Raw genomic sequence first — 12,282 nt, 5'->3', positions numbered from 1 at the left:
ATTTTACGTGTCATAATTGTACCCATATCTGATGTGTCAGTTTACTGCACCCTGGTAGCCCTCCAAACGTCTCCTGCTCTACAATTATTCAACGGCACTCTATCATGCGCTTTGTTTTGTGCTGTCACACTTGAATAGCCCGCTCTCCTCCATATGTCATCAGCCCTCTCTCCAAGAATGGCTGCCAGGAGACCTTTTATGTCCCCTATAGCCAGTGTATTTCCTCCTGTCATCTTCTCTAATTCGTATATCCATTTCCCAGCCTCTGAAGTCAAACTAGGGAGCTTGCATTTTAAGTTATCCTTGTCCATTTGTGGTCATGGAATGTATTGCGGTCTTGCTCCCCCCTTCTCTAACAAGGGAAACTGTGTGAACCCCAACCCATAGTCGGGTCCCACTTTAAGTCTATCCATGGCAGGGAGAATCGTCCCTGTCTGTTTCCTTGTCAGTAATGACCTCAATCTACTTACATATTGTAAAAGTACATCCGTTTTGTATTATGTTGCATTGGCCCAAGCACACACACATTGAATCGTGCCTTCCGGACTCCATCTTGTTCATTTTGCTCAATTTACCTAGTTTTCATTCCACATGCAGTAAAGATTCACAAAGTCACCACTCGGAAAGCTCTTTAACATGCCCCAGCACAGAAATGTGAGAAATGCTGAAACACATTGTTTGTCTTTAGCTTAGGACCTTGAAGAGCTGACACAAATGTAGCTAATCTGTAAATTAGGTGCCTTCCTGTCTTCCTGACTCCTGACTTTCAGCGGCTAATTGTTTAAATGTGCATCTAGATTATTAAAAGGAGCACAATTCATGCCATGTGTATTTCTGAAAGCCTGAGCTACAGAGTCGAAAGGCAAACTGGCCTTTTAGCTAGGAATAACATATAAGATAATGGAGCGCGAGGAATGTTACCTTGTGCTGGAACAATATATACTCCTACACCCCACTCTTCTCTGTTCCCAGACAGTAAATTGTCTGGGGGATGACGCAGAGCCATACAACATGTATTGCCATAGCAAAATATCCACATTTCGCAGATCATGAACTATTATGACACGATGGACTGTGTGACGAATTTGAAGTGTTTTGAATCTGTATAAAGTGTGTTCGCTCCCACATGCCTTTGCTCATCTTCTCTATGCCTGTACACATGCATGGATGAATCTGGGTCCACTTAAGCGATGATAAACTGTTGTTATTCATATATTTCTCGTGACTGGTTTGTCTTAATTTATTCACAGTAAACACATTTTTGGGACAATTTTCGGGAGGATAGCCCAGCGGCAACGTGCTCGCCTAGGAAGCAAAACGACACGGAGCAACACAGATTCAATCCCCTGGTCCGCGCTTAGAAACCTCCGGGTATTAAGCGCGTTATAAATAACATAGATCATAACAATATGGTGGCGACTCTACCTTCTCACTATGTGATCTTCCTTGGGGACACTCAGGATATGCTATAGGATCTGGCGTTCTATCTTTAGGCTGTTCCAGATCTGACCATCTCACTTCCTTATCCTTTTGCAGGCTTCCTTCAGTGGTACACGCGCTCCCTCCTTTTGCCCCAAGACCGACTCTCTTTCCTCATCTGACATGTCTAGACCGCAACTACTGTCACTATCATCCCTTTCACCCATGTAAAAGTTCAACCTGCTTATAGACAAAGCCCGACGTTCATCACTGAACAGGTTTCCCTCCTCACTTTGTGATTGAGGTACTGGGGATTGATCACCATTCACTTGAGCCTTAACTGTTGATAGACCTTATCGATCCTTTGTCCAATGCTTTCTGCATCAAATCTTTCTTCTTCTAGTTCTACTCTAGATACTGCTGATATTACTTCCTTTATTGTAAGTATCTCTTCCACTCTGCCCCATTGTATTTCTGGGCTCGGCTTCATTTGTTACTTGCACATGCGATTGGCATCGAAACCTCACTGTCTCCTTTTTTGTTCTATTTCTTCATCTAATTCCCTTCGCTTTCTTGCATCCCTTCTAATTCTTTCTTCCTCTTGCCTTTGTTCTTCCCCTCTCCCTACTCGTTCCCTTCTTTCCTCTTCTTCTCTGTAATCTTTTGTCCCTTAGTCTTTGTGCATCTTCCTCCTCGCTTTCTTTCCTTTCTGTCCCTTTCTTCTATCGCTCTTTGTCTATTGTCGTACTTTCTTTGTTCTTCTGCCTGTTCTTCAATTTTCTCTTGCTTCTCCTGATATATCTGCTCTCGACGCTCCCTGCTTTTACTTTTCTGCTCATCCTCTTTTAATCTTTTCTCTGGTTCCTTATCCTTCCTTTCTTGTCCATCCTTATCTTCTCTTTGCCTAACTTCCTTGATACTTTTCCCATCTATCTTGAGTAATATATGTCCTCCCATCCATTCGTTTTGTCCGCTACCTCTTCAGCCTTATCTTTTTCTCCTTTCCATCTCTTAATCTCCCTGTGTATTTCTGTCAACAAATTTGACCGCTCCCTTTTCTCTTTCTTGTCTTGTATGATCTTATAAATCTCTTCCTTTCTTTTATTCTCCTCTGGGTTATCGTCGCTACTGTAAGCAGGGGTTCATATATCGGATTACTGTACCCCAGTGCTGCTCTCAGTTCCATTAAAGGATGCACTCCTATGTCTTCCATAGCAACACTCTTTTCTTCAGGCAAAGTAAGGGGAGCTGAGAGCTCAACACCTTCCCAATTATGCTGATTAAGCATCCATTGCTCAGGTGGCGGGTCTTCTCTTTCCTCTTGATACATCTTCCAAAGCTCTAAAATTTCTAATCTTTTCTCTAATTTCTTCCCTTTGCACGCATCATGTAAGTATGTGGTAATGTGTTGCAATACTGCTCTTGACAATGATTCCCCCTTGTGGCCACGGCATGAACATTTTATCTGCTGTGCCCTTTACCCATTCCGCACTAAACTGTTTAAGCTTGGGCATATGTTTTGGCAGTGTGTTGCATAGGTGCATGAGAGGAGTATTCCCCATAATGGCAAGACCAAATTGACTGTCGATACTTCCCAGACCGTTAAATAAACCTTTTACCTTGGCTTAAATAATCACTTTTTAAGGTTTAGAACGACACATATGAGCAAGCACCATCAATTGCTGCTCAATCCTCTTGTTTCAATGACCTATTTATTCTGTTTATTGGCGCCAATTGTTTTACTACACTTTATCTTTACTCACTGTTACTTTTCAATCCTGCACAATCTCTATCGCTCTTTGATATATTACTCAACAAACAACATTTAGACTAGTCAGACATTACACATTATAAACACTGTGATCACCTTTTCCCTCACCTTTTTTACCCTATACAGGGTTTGCGACATCACCCTATGCAGTCCTGACTGCGCGTTTTATATTTCACCCTACCCCCACTGGGGTTTTAAGTGTCTCCTAATTCCCTTGAATTCGGAATCTTTAGGCGGTCTCTCTTATCTCAATTATTATTTCCTGTTACTCAAAATTATCACAATCCGTTTCTTTATTTGCCATTCCCCTTAGCCTACCTACAATTTGTTAATCAACTCGAGGTCTTCGGTATCGACTCCTCCTCCAATCCAACCACTTTGCCTTCCATCTGCAGAGCGCCCGTAGAAACCAGGCAGGGATTTCTTAAAAGGGGGACCTGACCACCGTCTCGGTTCTTCCTGCAAGTTTATTTCTATTCGGCCACTCTCCACAGGAAACTCTGCAATCTTCCAGCTAATGGAGGAGGATAACCGATCGTACCAAACTCTGGAGCCGAACTAGTTTAGATCTTTGAACCATCCGCACTGGTACCACATGAGTTTAGGGCCCTTTAGGAACGTGTAGGCAATGGATGACGTGTAGGCAGAATAACTCTGAGTCCAAATAACCAAACCAACTCAGGAAGATGGCAAAGTAGTGTTTTATTAACAATTATCTAAAACAGGGAGTTTGCAACGAATATCAATGGACGTACACTCCGGTTCTCTCAGTGATATTTTAACCAAACAAAAGTTATATATCAAAAATCCATCAGAGGTGATGTCATACTACATGGCATAGTAATGAAAAACCTACTAGGGGTCTGGATAGGCTTAAGTGGAACATCTAAGTACATATTCTATAGGAACTAGGATTGTGATTGGTTGTCCACTATCAGGTGGACAACTTATGCCTATCTTAAATCATGTCATCTTCAGAAACCTTAGCTACACAGTCTCTCATTGATCTTCAAACGATACGTTCCTTTGTTATGTGGACCACTACAATTGGTTGGCAAGCTTGTGCCATGTCTGGAACATTTGGTTCATTTAGCAGCACGTAAGGCCAGACCCAGGTGCAGGGAGATGGGGCCTGACACCATCTCCCCACACAATTAGCCCAGCATCTATAATCACCCATGCCTTCTGCCATGAAAATTGTCTTTGATCTTGGCCTTGCAAAAGTATCCTTGTCGTCAGAATAAATGGGAGTGTGGGCACTCACTACTGTGATCTGGGACACCAAGTTTGAACTCTATTTTCATCCTTGGCCCACGTGACAGGAGACCACATTTTGGTCCATTTTGCAGGTTTTAAAAGCTCTAAACAAATATAATGTGTCACTCTTCGTGTTCTTTCTTTGCAACTTAACAAGGGATCATTCATCATTCGCACGTTCGCTCCTTCCCTGAATAGATAGCGGACCTTGACTGCTTCATTCTTGACTTCAGGCCAGACAACCTTGCCATTCAGCTCCACGATTCAGTTTATTCTTGCTGCTTCATGGGTCCTGGCTTACTAAATTCATGATACCGATGTCCAGCTTCTATCTGATGGCGGCTTCGCCTGCGTTCTAAATAATACGTATAGCCAGCTTCTATGATGACTTAGAGCCTCATTACAACCCAGGCGTTAAGGGTTTAACGGCACCGTCGGCGCCGTTAACCCTTAACGCCTGATTACCATTTTAACGCCTGCTTTTAGCAGGTGTTAAAATGCAAGGCGCTAACCCGCCTTGGTGCTAATTACGGCACCGTAATTTACGGTGCCGTAATTAGCGCCTTCCCCACTCCCACTATGCCCTATGGGGCCAAAATGGGAATGGGGAAGAGTAAATGGAGAATGGGGATTTACTGCCCGACTCACCTTGGAATGGGGCGGTAAATCCGCCATCCACCATGGTGTAAACAGAGTTTACACCATGGTGGTAAAGTAGGGAACTTACCGCCTAGGTTGTAATGAGGCCCTTAGTCTATTTGCGTTTCAGCGTCTGTACAATTATTGAACAGTTGATTCTCTGCAGCACTTTGTGCACATGGAGTCTTTTTTGTATTTCAAAGTTCTCTTGATTCTTTACTTCGTCATTAGTTTCTGTAGGATCCATACATCCTCTTCAGCTAGTATTTCAGGACGTCACTTTATGTCTCTTGTGACGTCATTAGCTTCTTTCCTTGCTCCTTTTCATATTCCTTCAGGGAGTTCCTCCCTTAGGTTGTTGTCCCTTCGGGGATGCATTCGATAGAGTTGTCTTAATGGGTATCTTTTCTCTTGGTATTGGCACAACTGCTGGTGTCAAACATGGCACGATCTCAGGTCTCCAACATATGGGGGATAGGGGAGCAGGGTTTCCTGCAGAAGCATGCAGCTGGCCCTCTACATAGGAGTTGGAGTTGAAAATGACCCTGTTGACAAACAGTGCTGAGCTGAGGTTCAATAGACAGGGAGGAAGAGAGTTTCACTCTGAGATCTTTAACAGTAGTGACAGGTTTCGGAAAAGAACCAAGTGAAGAAGGCCAGAAATCAGGGGTCCAGAGAGAGGAAGCCGTGGGCGGGCTTACTACCAGCACCTCAGTCTTGTCTCCATTCAACTTGAGCCAGTTGTTCTGCATCCATTCTCCCACCGCCACAAGGCACCACGGAACCTAGCCACCGACTCAGAGATGGACAGGTCCAGGCACAGCAGGATCTGCGTATTGTCTGCATATGAATTGTAGAGGAAGCTGTGGGAGAAGATCAATTTGGTCAGCAGTTGAATGTAGACGTTGATAAAGACTGGGGAGATAGCAGGCCCTTGGGCACACCACAGGAGAGGTTAACCACCACAGAGAGGAAAGGGGGAAGTGAGAGGGTTTGATGCGCTCGATGCATGAGAAAAGAGGTGAACCAAGCTAGGACGGGGCCCGAGAGACCGGTTCCCGACCAGGCGACCCAGCAGGATACCATGGTCGATGGTGTCAAAGACGGCTGAAAGATCAAGCAGAAGAGTGCTAATGTCGCCTTGTCATGGGTCCATGCTAGGTCGATCTTAAGGGAGGAGGACTTAAGTCGACAGATAGCAGCCGCGATATCGGTGGAGAGAGTGGAGGGTTTGGCCACAGCATGGGAGTGTAAAATGGGATTAAGGGGGCAGAAGGGTCGTGGTGATGGTGCAGCGCTGTAATGGAGCTGCTGAGATAGGAATGTTGGGCCCTTAAAGAGGGGGAGAAGAAAAGGAAAGTGGCTACGGAGGCAGAAACAAGGGAACTAGCGTTGCCCAGGGAGGATGCTGGTGTGATGAATACAGTGGAGCCGAGAGCAGTAGAGGTATCGGTTGTAAGGGTGAGAAAAGGGAGAAGGCAATTCAGGATAAAGAAAGGAAAGGGTTCAAAAGAGGTGGCTAAAAAGCATGAAATAGGGGAGCACAAGGAGATGGTCAGGGGAACGAATTGCTACACGTGGGCATAAAGAAGGCAATGTGATAGCATCTGATGCAAGCAAAAGAGAAAATATTGAAATGGTGTTTGTGGATGTGTTTAAGCTGCTGCATAGGGAAGTAGCGGCAAAGAAGGGGTCCAAGGAGGAAAAGCAGCCATTGGTGAGGAGGCGGAGGGTGCCAGTAACTATAGAGAATTGGACATCAGCATTCCTTATCTATGCTAGTGTGTAGTACGCGAAGTAACTGGATAGGTGTATGGCGCTTTTCAAATGCATATACGTCATACGTAAGGTGTTCATAAATTCTGGCGGTTTAGTATGTATAGGGTATGAAGAGGAATTTAGGGCCAGCATGGTGAGGATGACAATGCGGTATAGGGGGTGCACATGGTATGCGGATCAGCTCTGCCTTATTGCCCCTTTCTTGAGTGCTCCAACCAAGAAGGGGTCTGGCCAGCAGGTAGAGGGCAGCAGGCGATGTGATGTTGGACTTATCACAAGGAAAGTTGTGTTAGACAGATGAACATGTTCAGGCAAGTGTGCAGTAGATATGCGCGACAGCACCCTGTCATTCAGGGTTTTGTAGCAGGGGACTGGGGGTGGCTACAAAGCAAGAGAGCAGGGCATTAATAGGGGTGTGGTTGGCAAGTGCCAATGCAATAGCTAAGATTGGGCCCCTCAAGCAGTGGTTGAAATTTATTGTGGACAGGGATGGGCGAAGTTGCTGGGGGAAAGATTTCTGTATGGTTTAAAATGGGGCAGAGAGAGCTGAGGTTGAGAAGATGGATTTGGAACCTCAAATCAGCTAAGGAGACCAGAGGTGGTTGAAGAAAAACTACAAAAGGCATTGGCGGGGGAGAGAATAGTGGGCCCTTCCTGGGATTGGCCAATGGGTTATTTGTTAGTGGCCCTTCTGTTGTTATGCCGAAGAAGGCAGAGGGATAGTTTAGCCTGACCCACCATTTATCTTCACCGGTGGGCATGTCATTGAATGATTTATTTTTGCATGAGGACTGCGCAGTGGCATACGCTACTGTGCATCAGGCGTGGAATAGATGGCAAAGTGTAGAAAGGACGTGCTTTTAGCAAAATACAAGAATAAAGTCTGCTTTTAGCCTGTTGTCGGTACTCCCCAAAGATGTTTGCCTACACAGTATGCAGGACAAGGATGACATATTTGTGGACAAGATATTTCTGATTTTACCAATGGGCTGATCAATATCTCGTGCCCTTTCTGATCAGTTTAGCAGAGTCATAAAACAAGCAATGCACAAGTCAGAATCCCCATTCCTCCCTTCTTGGCACCACCAGGGGCCCAGATAGAATGCCCTATTCGCCCACTTTTTATCCTGCACGCGTGCCCCTCCTGTATGTCATCTTCTCTTCTGAAGGATCATACTGTAGATATCCTTCTCAGGGTTTCCCTAGCTGCCAAGGAACTCTTGTTAGGAGAGTTAATCCCCTTCCTATTTAAGACGGCTACTTTTAAAAGACACCCTTACCTACCAGCTGATAGAACCAATATCATTCCCACAAACGTCTGTTTGCCACACAGTGTTCTTCCCCCCCCTTATCTTGCGTACTCGGGAAGCACTCCCTCCTTCTCCAAAATAAAATTAAGGAACTCTTTTGTACATGCAACCCTCCATAGCCCCCCGCCCCACTCCTATCCCACACCAAGCCTTATTAACCTACTAACAAAGATTACACAACACAAAATGCTTTAGCAGAATACAACATAGCATGGCAAAATATACTATAACATTTCATAGAATCTCCGATTGTTCAAAGAATTTCCACACAAATGTTCTGAAGTCAAAAGAAGCAGAATTCTTTTGTGTGAAAATCCTAAAACGTGGCAGGCCAATCTGGCAGGATATTTATTTCTTTATTATTTAAAAAGCAGAAAACAATGAGAAAGTACGTGTTTTAAGGCACTACGAATACAGATAATAAAACACCCGAAAAACCAGGAAACAGGTAAATTAACAGAAATTAAAATCGAATAAGATATGTAAATATGACAAAATGAACGTTAACCCATGATTCCATTAGGTAACTTGGAATAAACTGTTCTGGGTATTTCTGGAAGAGTGTTTGTCTCAGAGAGGCTTCTTGGGCCAGGGCGCCTGATACATTCTCGCCGATCTTTTGCTTTGTTTTGGCGACAAAATGCAGATGGTAAGTCGGGTTAGGGTATATATAATGGTGGGGGTTTGGGGTGCTAAGGGGGGTGTGTGAGGAGTCTCGCCTGACATTTTGCCACAAAAACCAGCGCACAATGCGGCAAAAAGCATTTGGCAAAAAGAAATGCGACCAAGGTGGATAGAGCCAGGTCAGAGTGCATCCAATCAGATGCTTCAGCTGAAGAGTGAAATGTAGACTGGCGAATCCGGATTGCAGGTACATTAGCAGAGAGCAGCCGGGGATAAGGCAGGTAAGAGCTGACATACATTAGCAGAGCTGTGTTTAGCCTCTGGGCTAGAATAGCAAGAAATGCAGCAGACCAGGAAGGGCATGCCTTTTGGAGATATAGGCCTCATGTTGGATGTATTTGGCGGATGAGTCCTTCTCTCTGACACATCATTTTGAAATGCTGGAACCTCACACCTGTTTCTGAAGTGCTGGTGCCAGGAATTTGCCTTATGTGCACTTTCACATTTAAAAGAAAAATGATTAGTGTACACATGGCTTACAAACAAAACCTTATACACGTATATATTAAAATTAATCACACAAAATTACAAATACCATTCGTAAGTCTATTACAAACATTAATGCATATTACTAAAATACAGGTTCAAAAAAGAACTTTACCTTTTCATAGGCTGACTTTGCTCTGCAAAAACATAAATTCCAATTCCTTCCAAACAAACATTAATGCCAAAATTAAACTTAATTGCTGACCATTCGAACACCTGTTCCAAAAACCCCCAGTGTTGAAAGTTTGGTTATAATGTACAAATCTTCCGAGCAGTGCTCTCGGCAATGAGCAATTGAGACATTTAAAGAACAGATGTTTTAAAATTTCAAAGATTTCCAGATTATAGCACAATCTACCAAAACGATCTTGTCTAAAAATATTCAACCATGGCCCTATACTGATTAAGTCTGAACTTCATATAGGCCTCTTTATCAGGGAACTATATACATAAGGATATAGGGCCTCATTACACGGAAGGCAGTGGTCCAGGGTGCTATTAGCACCCTGGACCATGCCGGTAAATTACCGGCACCGCCTTGGCGGAAAGGGGATTTACCGCCCCATTCCAAGGTTGGTGGGGCGGTAAATCCCCCTTCCGCCATTGCCCTTCCTCATTCCCATTTCTGCCCCATAGGGCTCTATGGGAATGGGGAAGGCGCTAATTACGGCACCGCAATTTTGCGGTGCCGTAATTAGCTCCGAGGTCCCTTAGTGGGTTGGTTATTAACGCCTGCAAAAAGCAGGCGTTAAAACACCAACCCGCTAAGGGACCTCGTAGTAAGGCGGTAATGGTTAACGGCCACCGTTACCATTAACGGTGGCCGTTAACCATTACCGCCTTCCGTGTAATGAGGCCCATAGTCTGTAAATCTGGAAGACATCCTAAATATTCTTTTGCTTGTCACATTGAATAAAGAAAAATACTCTTTAGCTTCCAGTCCCAAATTTTTGTCTTTTTTAAAAACATATTTAATCTTTGTTTCCAAAGTATTTTCTTTCATTAGTTTAAGATCCAGACCTTTTTTTAACATAATTGATTTAATATATAAAATACTATTAATTCAGGATGTATTCCCATAACTATAGCTTCCTTTAGTGTATTAATATTATTAGTGTTAATTAATTCAATAATTTTCAGTAAATGAAATTCTCTGTGGATCTTAAGCTCAGTCCTTATTGAAGTCAAGACCAATTGACATCTTAATGAAGATAGGGGGACACTTTGTGAAATCCCTAAAATCAGTTGCCAGAATCTTCCTTCTTAGAGATTAAATGGAAGATCTGGGCCACCCGGTATACTTTCAGTCCCATGTAGAACGAAAGGCAGATTCTTTGTTTGCATAAACGTGCACAGAGGGGCCAAAGAAAAGACTTCATACATCCTGGACAATCCTCTAAGTACCGCTGCCAAAGCGACACCTCTGCAAACTCTTTTATCCCACACATATTTAAATGACAGAGTATTCTTGATTTCCAGGACCAAATTCATTAATTACCTCCAAATGTATGTCGCTTAGTGATGACTTTCTTTCTAGTTTTTTTAATTAAAAAATATCTTCACTTAAGATTTCGTATTATTTATCCGTAAGTGATTTTTATTTGTTTAATCGCTTCATGCATTGAGTGTCTCTTGGAAGTCTAATTCTGTGTGATCAAAGTATACAATATTGTTTGCATAAGTAGTCCTGGCAATATGAGTTTTGCCAATCTTAAGTGGTACGTTTTTAGCCTTGCCTAGCATTTCCTGTAGATCTGCCAGCTAAATGTTAAACAAGAATGTGGCCAGTACACACCCTTGTTTAAGCACATTTTTGGTTACAATATCTTTTGTAAAGTTTCCCACTGAGTACAATAATATTCATGTTGTTGTTCGCCTTAAGTAATTTATGACCGTTGGTCCATGCTTATTCAGACCTACCCTGCTTATGTTCCTCCAGAGACAGTCTCAACAGATGGTAGCAAAAACCATGGAAAAGTCAATGAAATCCATGTATAAAAGAGTGCAATCTTTTGTCAGTACTGTTTTAGTGAAGGCAGTAAAAAAGATTATCAATTGTAGAGAATTTTCTTTGAACCCTATTTTGTTTCTTAACCCATTTTTTCTGTCTATTTAGAATAATATTTGCTGCAAAGATTTTACTAACTCCTTGCAATATTGCAATTAATCTATAGGCTCTTGGATCCCAGTGATCCCCCTTTTTGAAGATTGGAGATTTAATGCTTTTTACAACTAGGAACAGTTCCATCAATAATACATTATAAAGTGCTGTAAGAAAATGGGCCAATATTCGGCTTTATTAATAATTGCAAAATTTGGCAGCCTATCAGGGCCCAGAGCACGAGATCTCTTCACAGCATAGTTCACATAAATCTGATGGATAGTGAGCCTTACTATGGGATATCCATTTTTCTTTGTTAATATGAATGAGCTGGAACTCTTAGAGGGTATCATTTACGCTATTTCTTTTGTTTAATGTCAGTGTGTTACAGTTTACCATGTAAACTTTCCACACAACATTACATGATCCAATAAGAAGTGGCATTAATAAATACATATTTACAGAACATAAAAAATAGACTTTCCGGTATTAATAGGCCTCCAAAAATATCTCGAGTCTCGAAATCATCATATTACCCCCAATATTATTAATTAAGTGGGCCCACTCTTGAATAGAGATCCAATATTATTACAATGTTCTCGATGAGTGATGCAACTTTTGTTTCAGGACAAGAAGGCATGATCACTCATAACTCTCTTTAATACATGTAAGTTTATTGAACTCATCCCAATGAGTTGGTAGAGCTGCCAGGATACCGGCAAATGTAGTTATCATTTCCGGCACCCGGTCCGGCGGCATTGCTGCTGGATTACAGGTGCCGGAGTGACGGTGTAAATACCCATTCATTTCCGGTGCCAGTAATGAGGGCTTTTTTT

The sequence above is a fragment of the Ambystoma mexicanum genome, chromosome 1p (genome assembly GCF_040938575.1).
Source record: "Ambystoma mexicanum isolate Mex_15411 chromosome 1p, UKY_AmexF1_1, whole genome shotgun sequence".
NCBI classification, from domain to species: Eukaryota; Metazoa; Chordata; class Amphibia; order Caudata; family Ambystomatidae; genus Ambystoma; species Ambystoma mexicanum.
The sequence above is the reverse complement of the archived record's forward strand: the minus strand, read 5'-3'. Positions refer to the sequence as shown.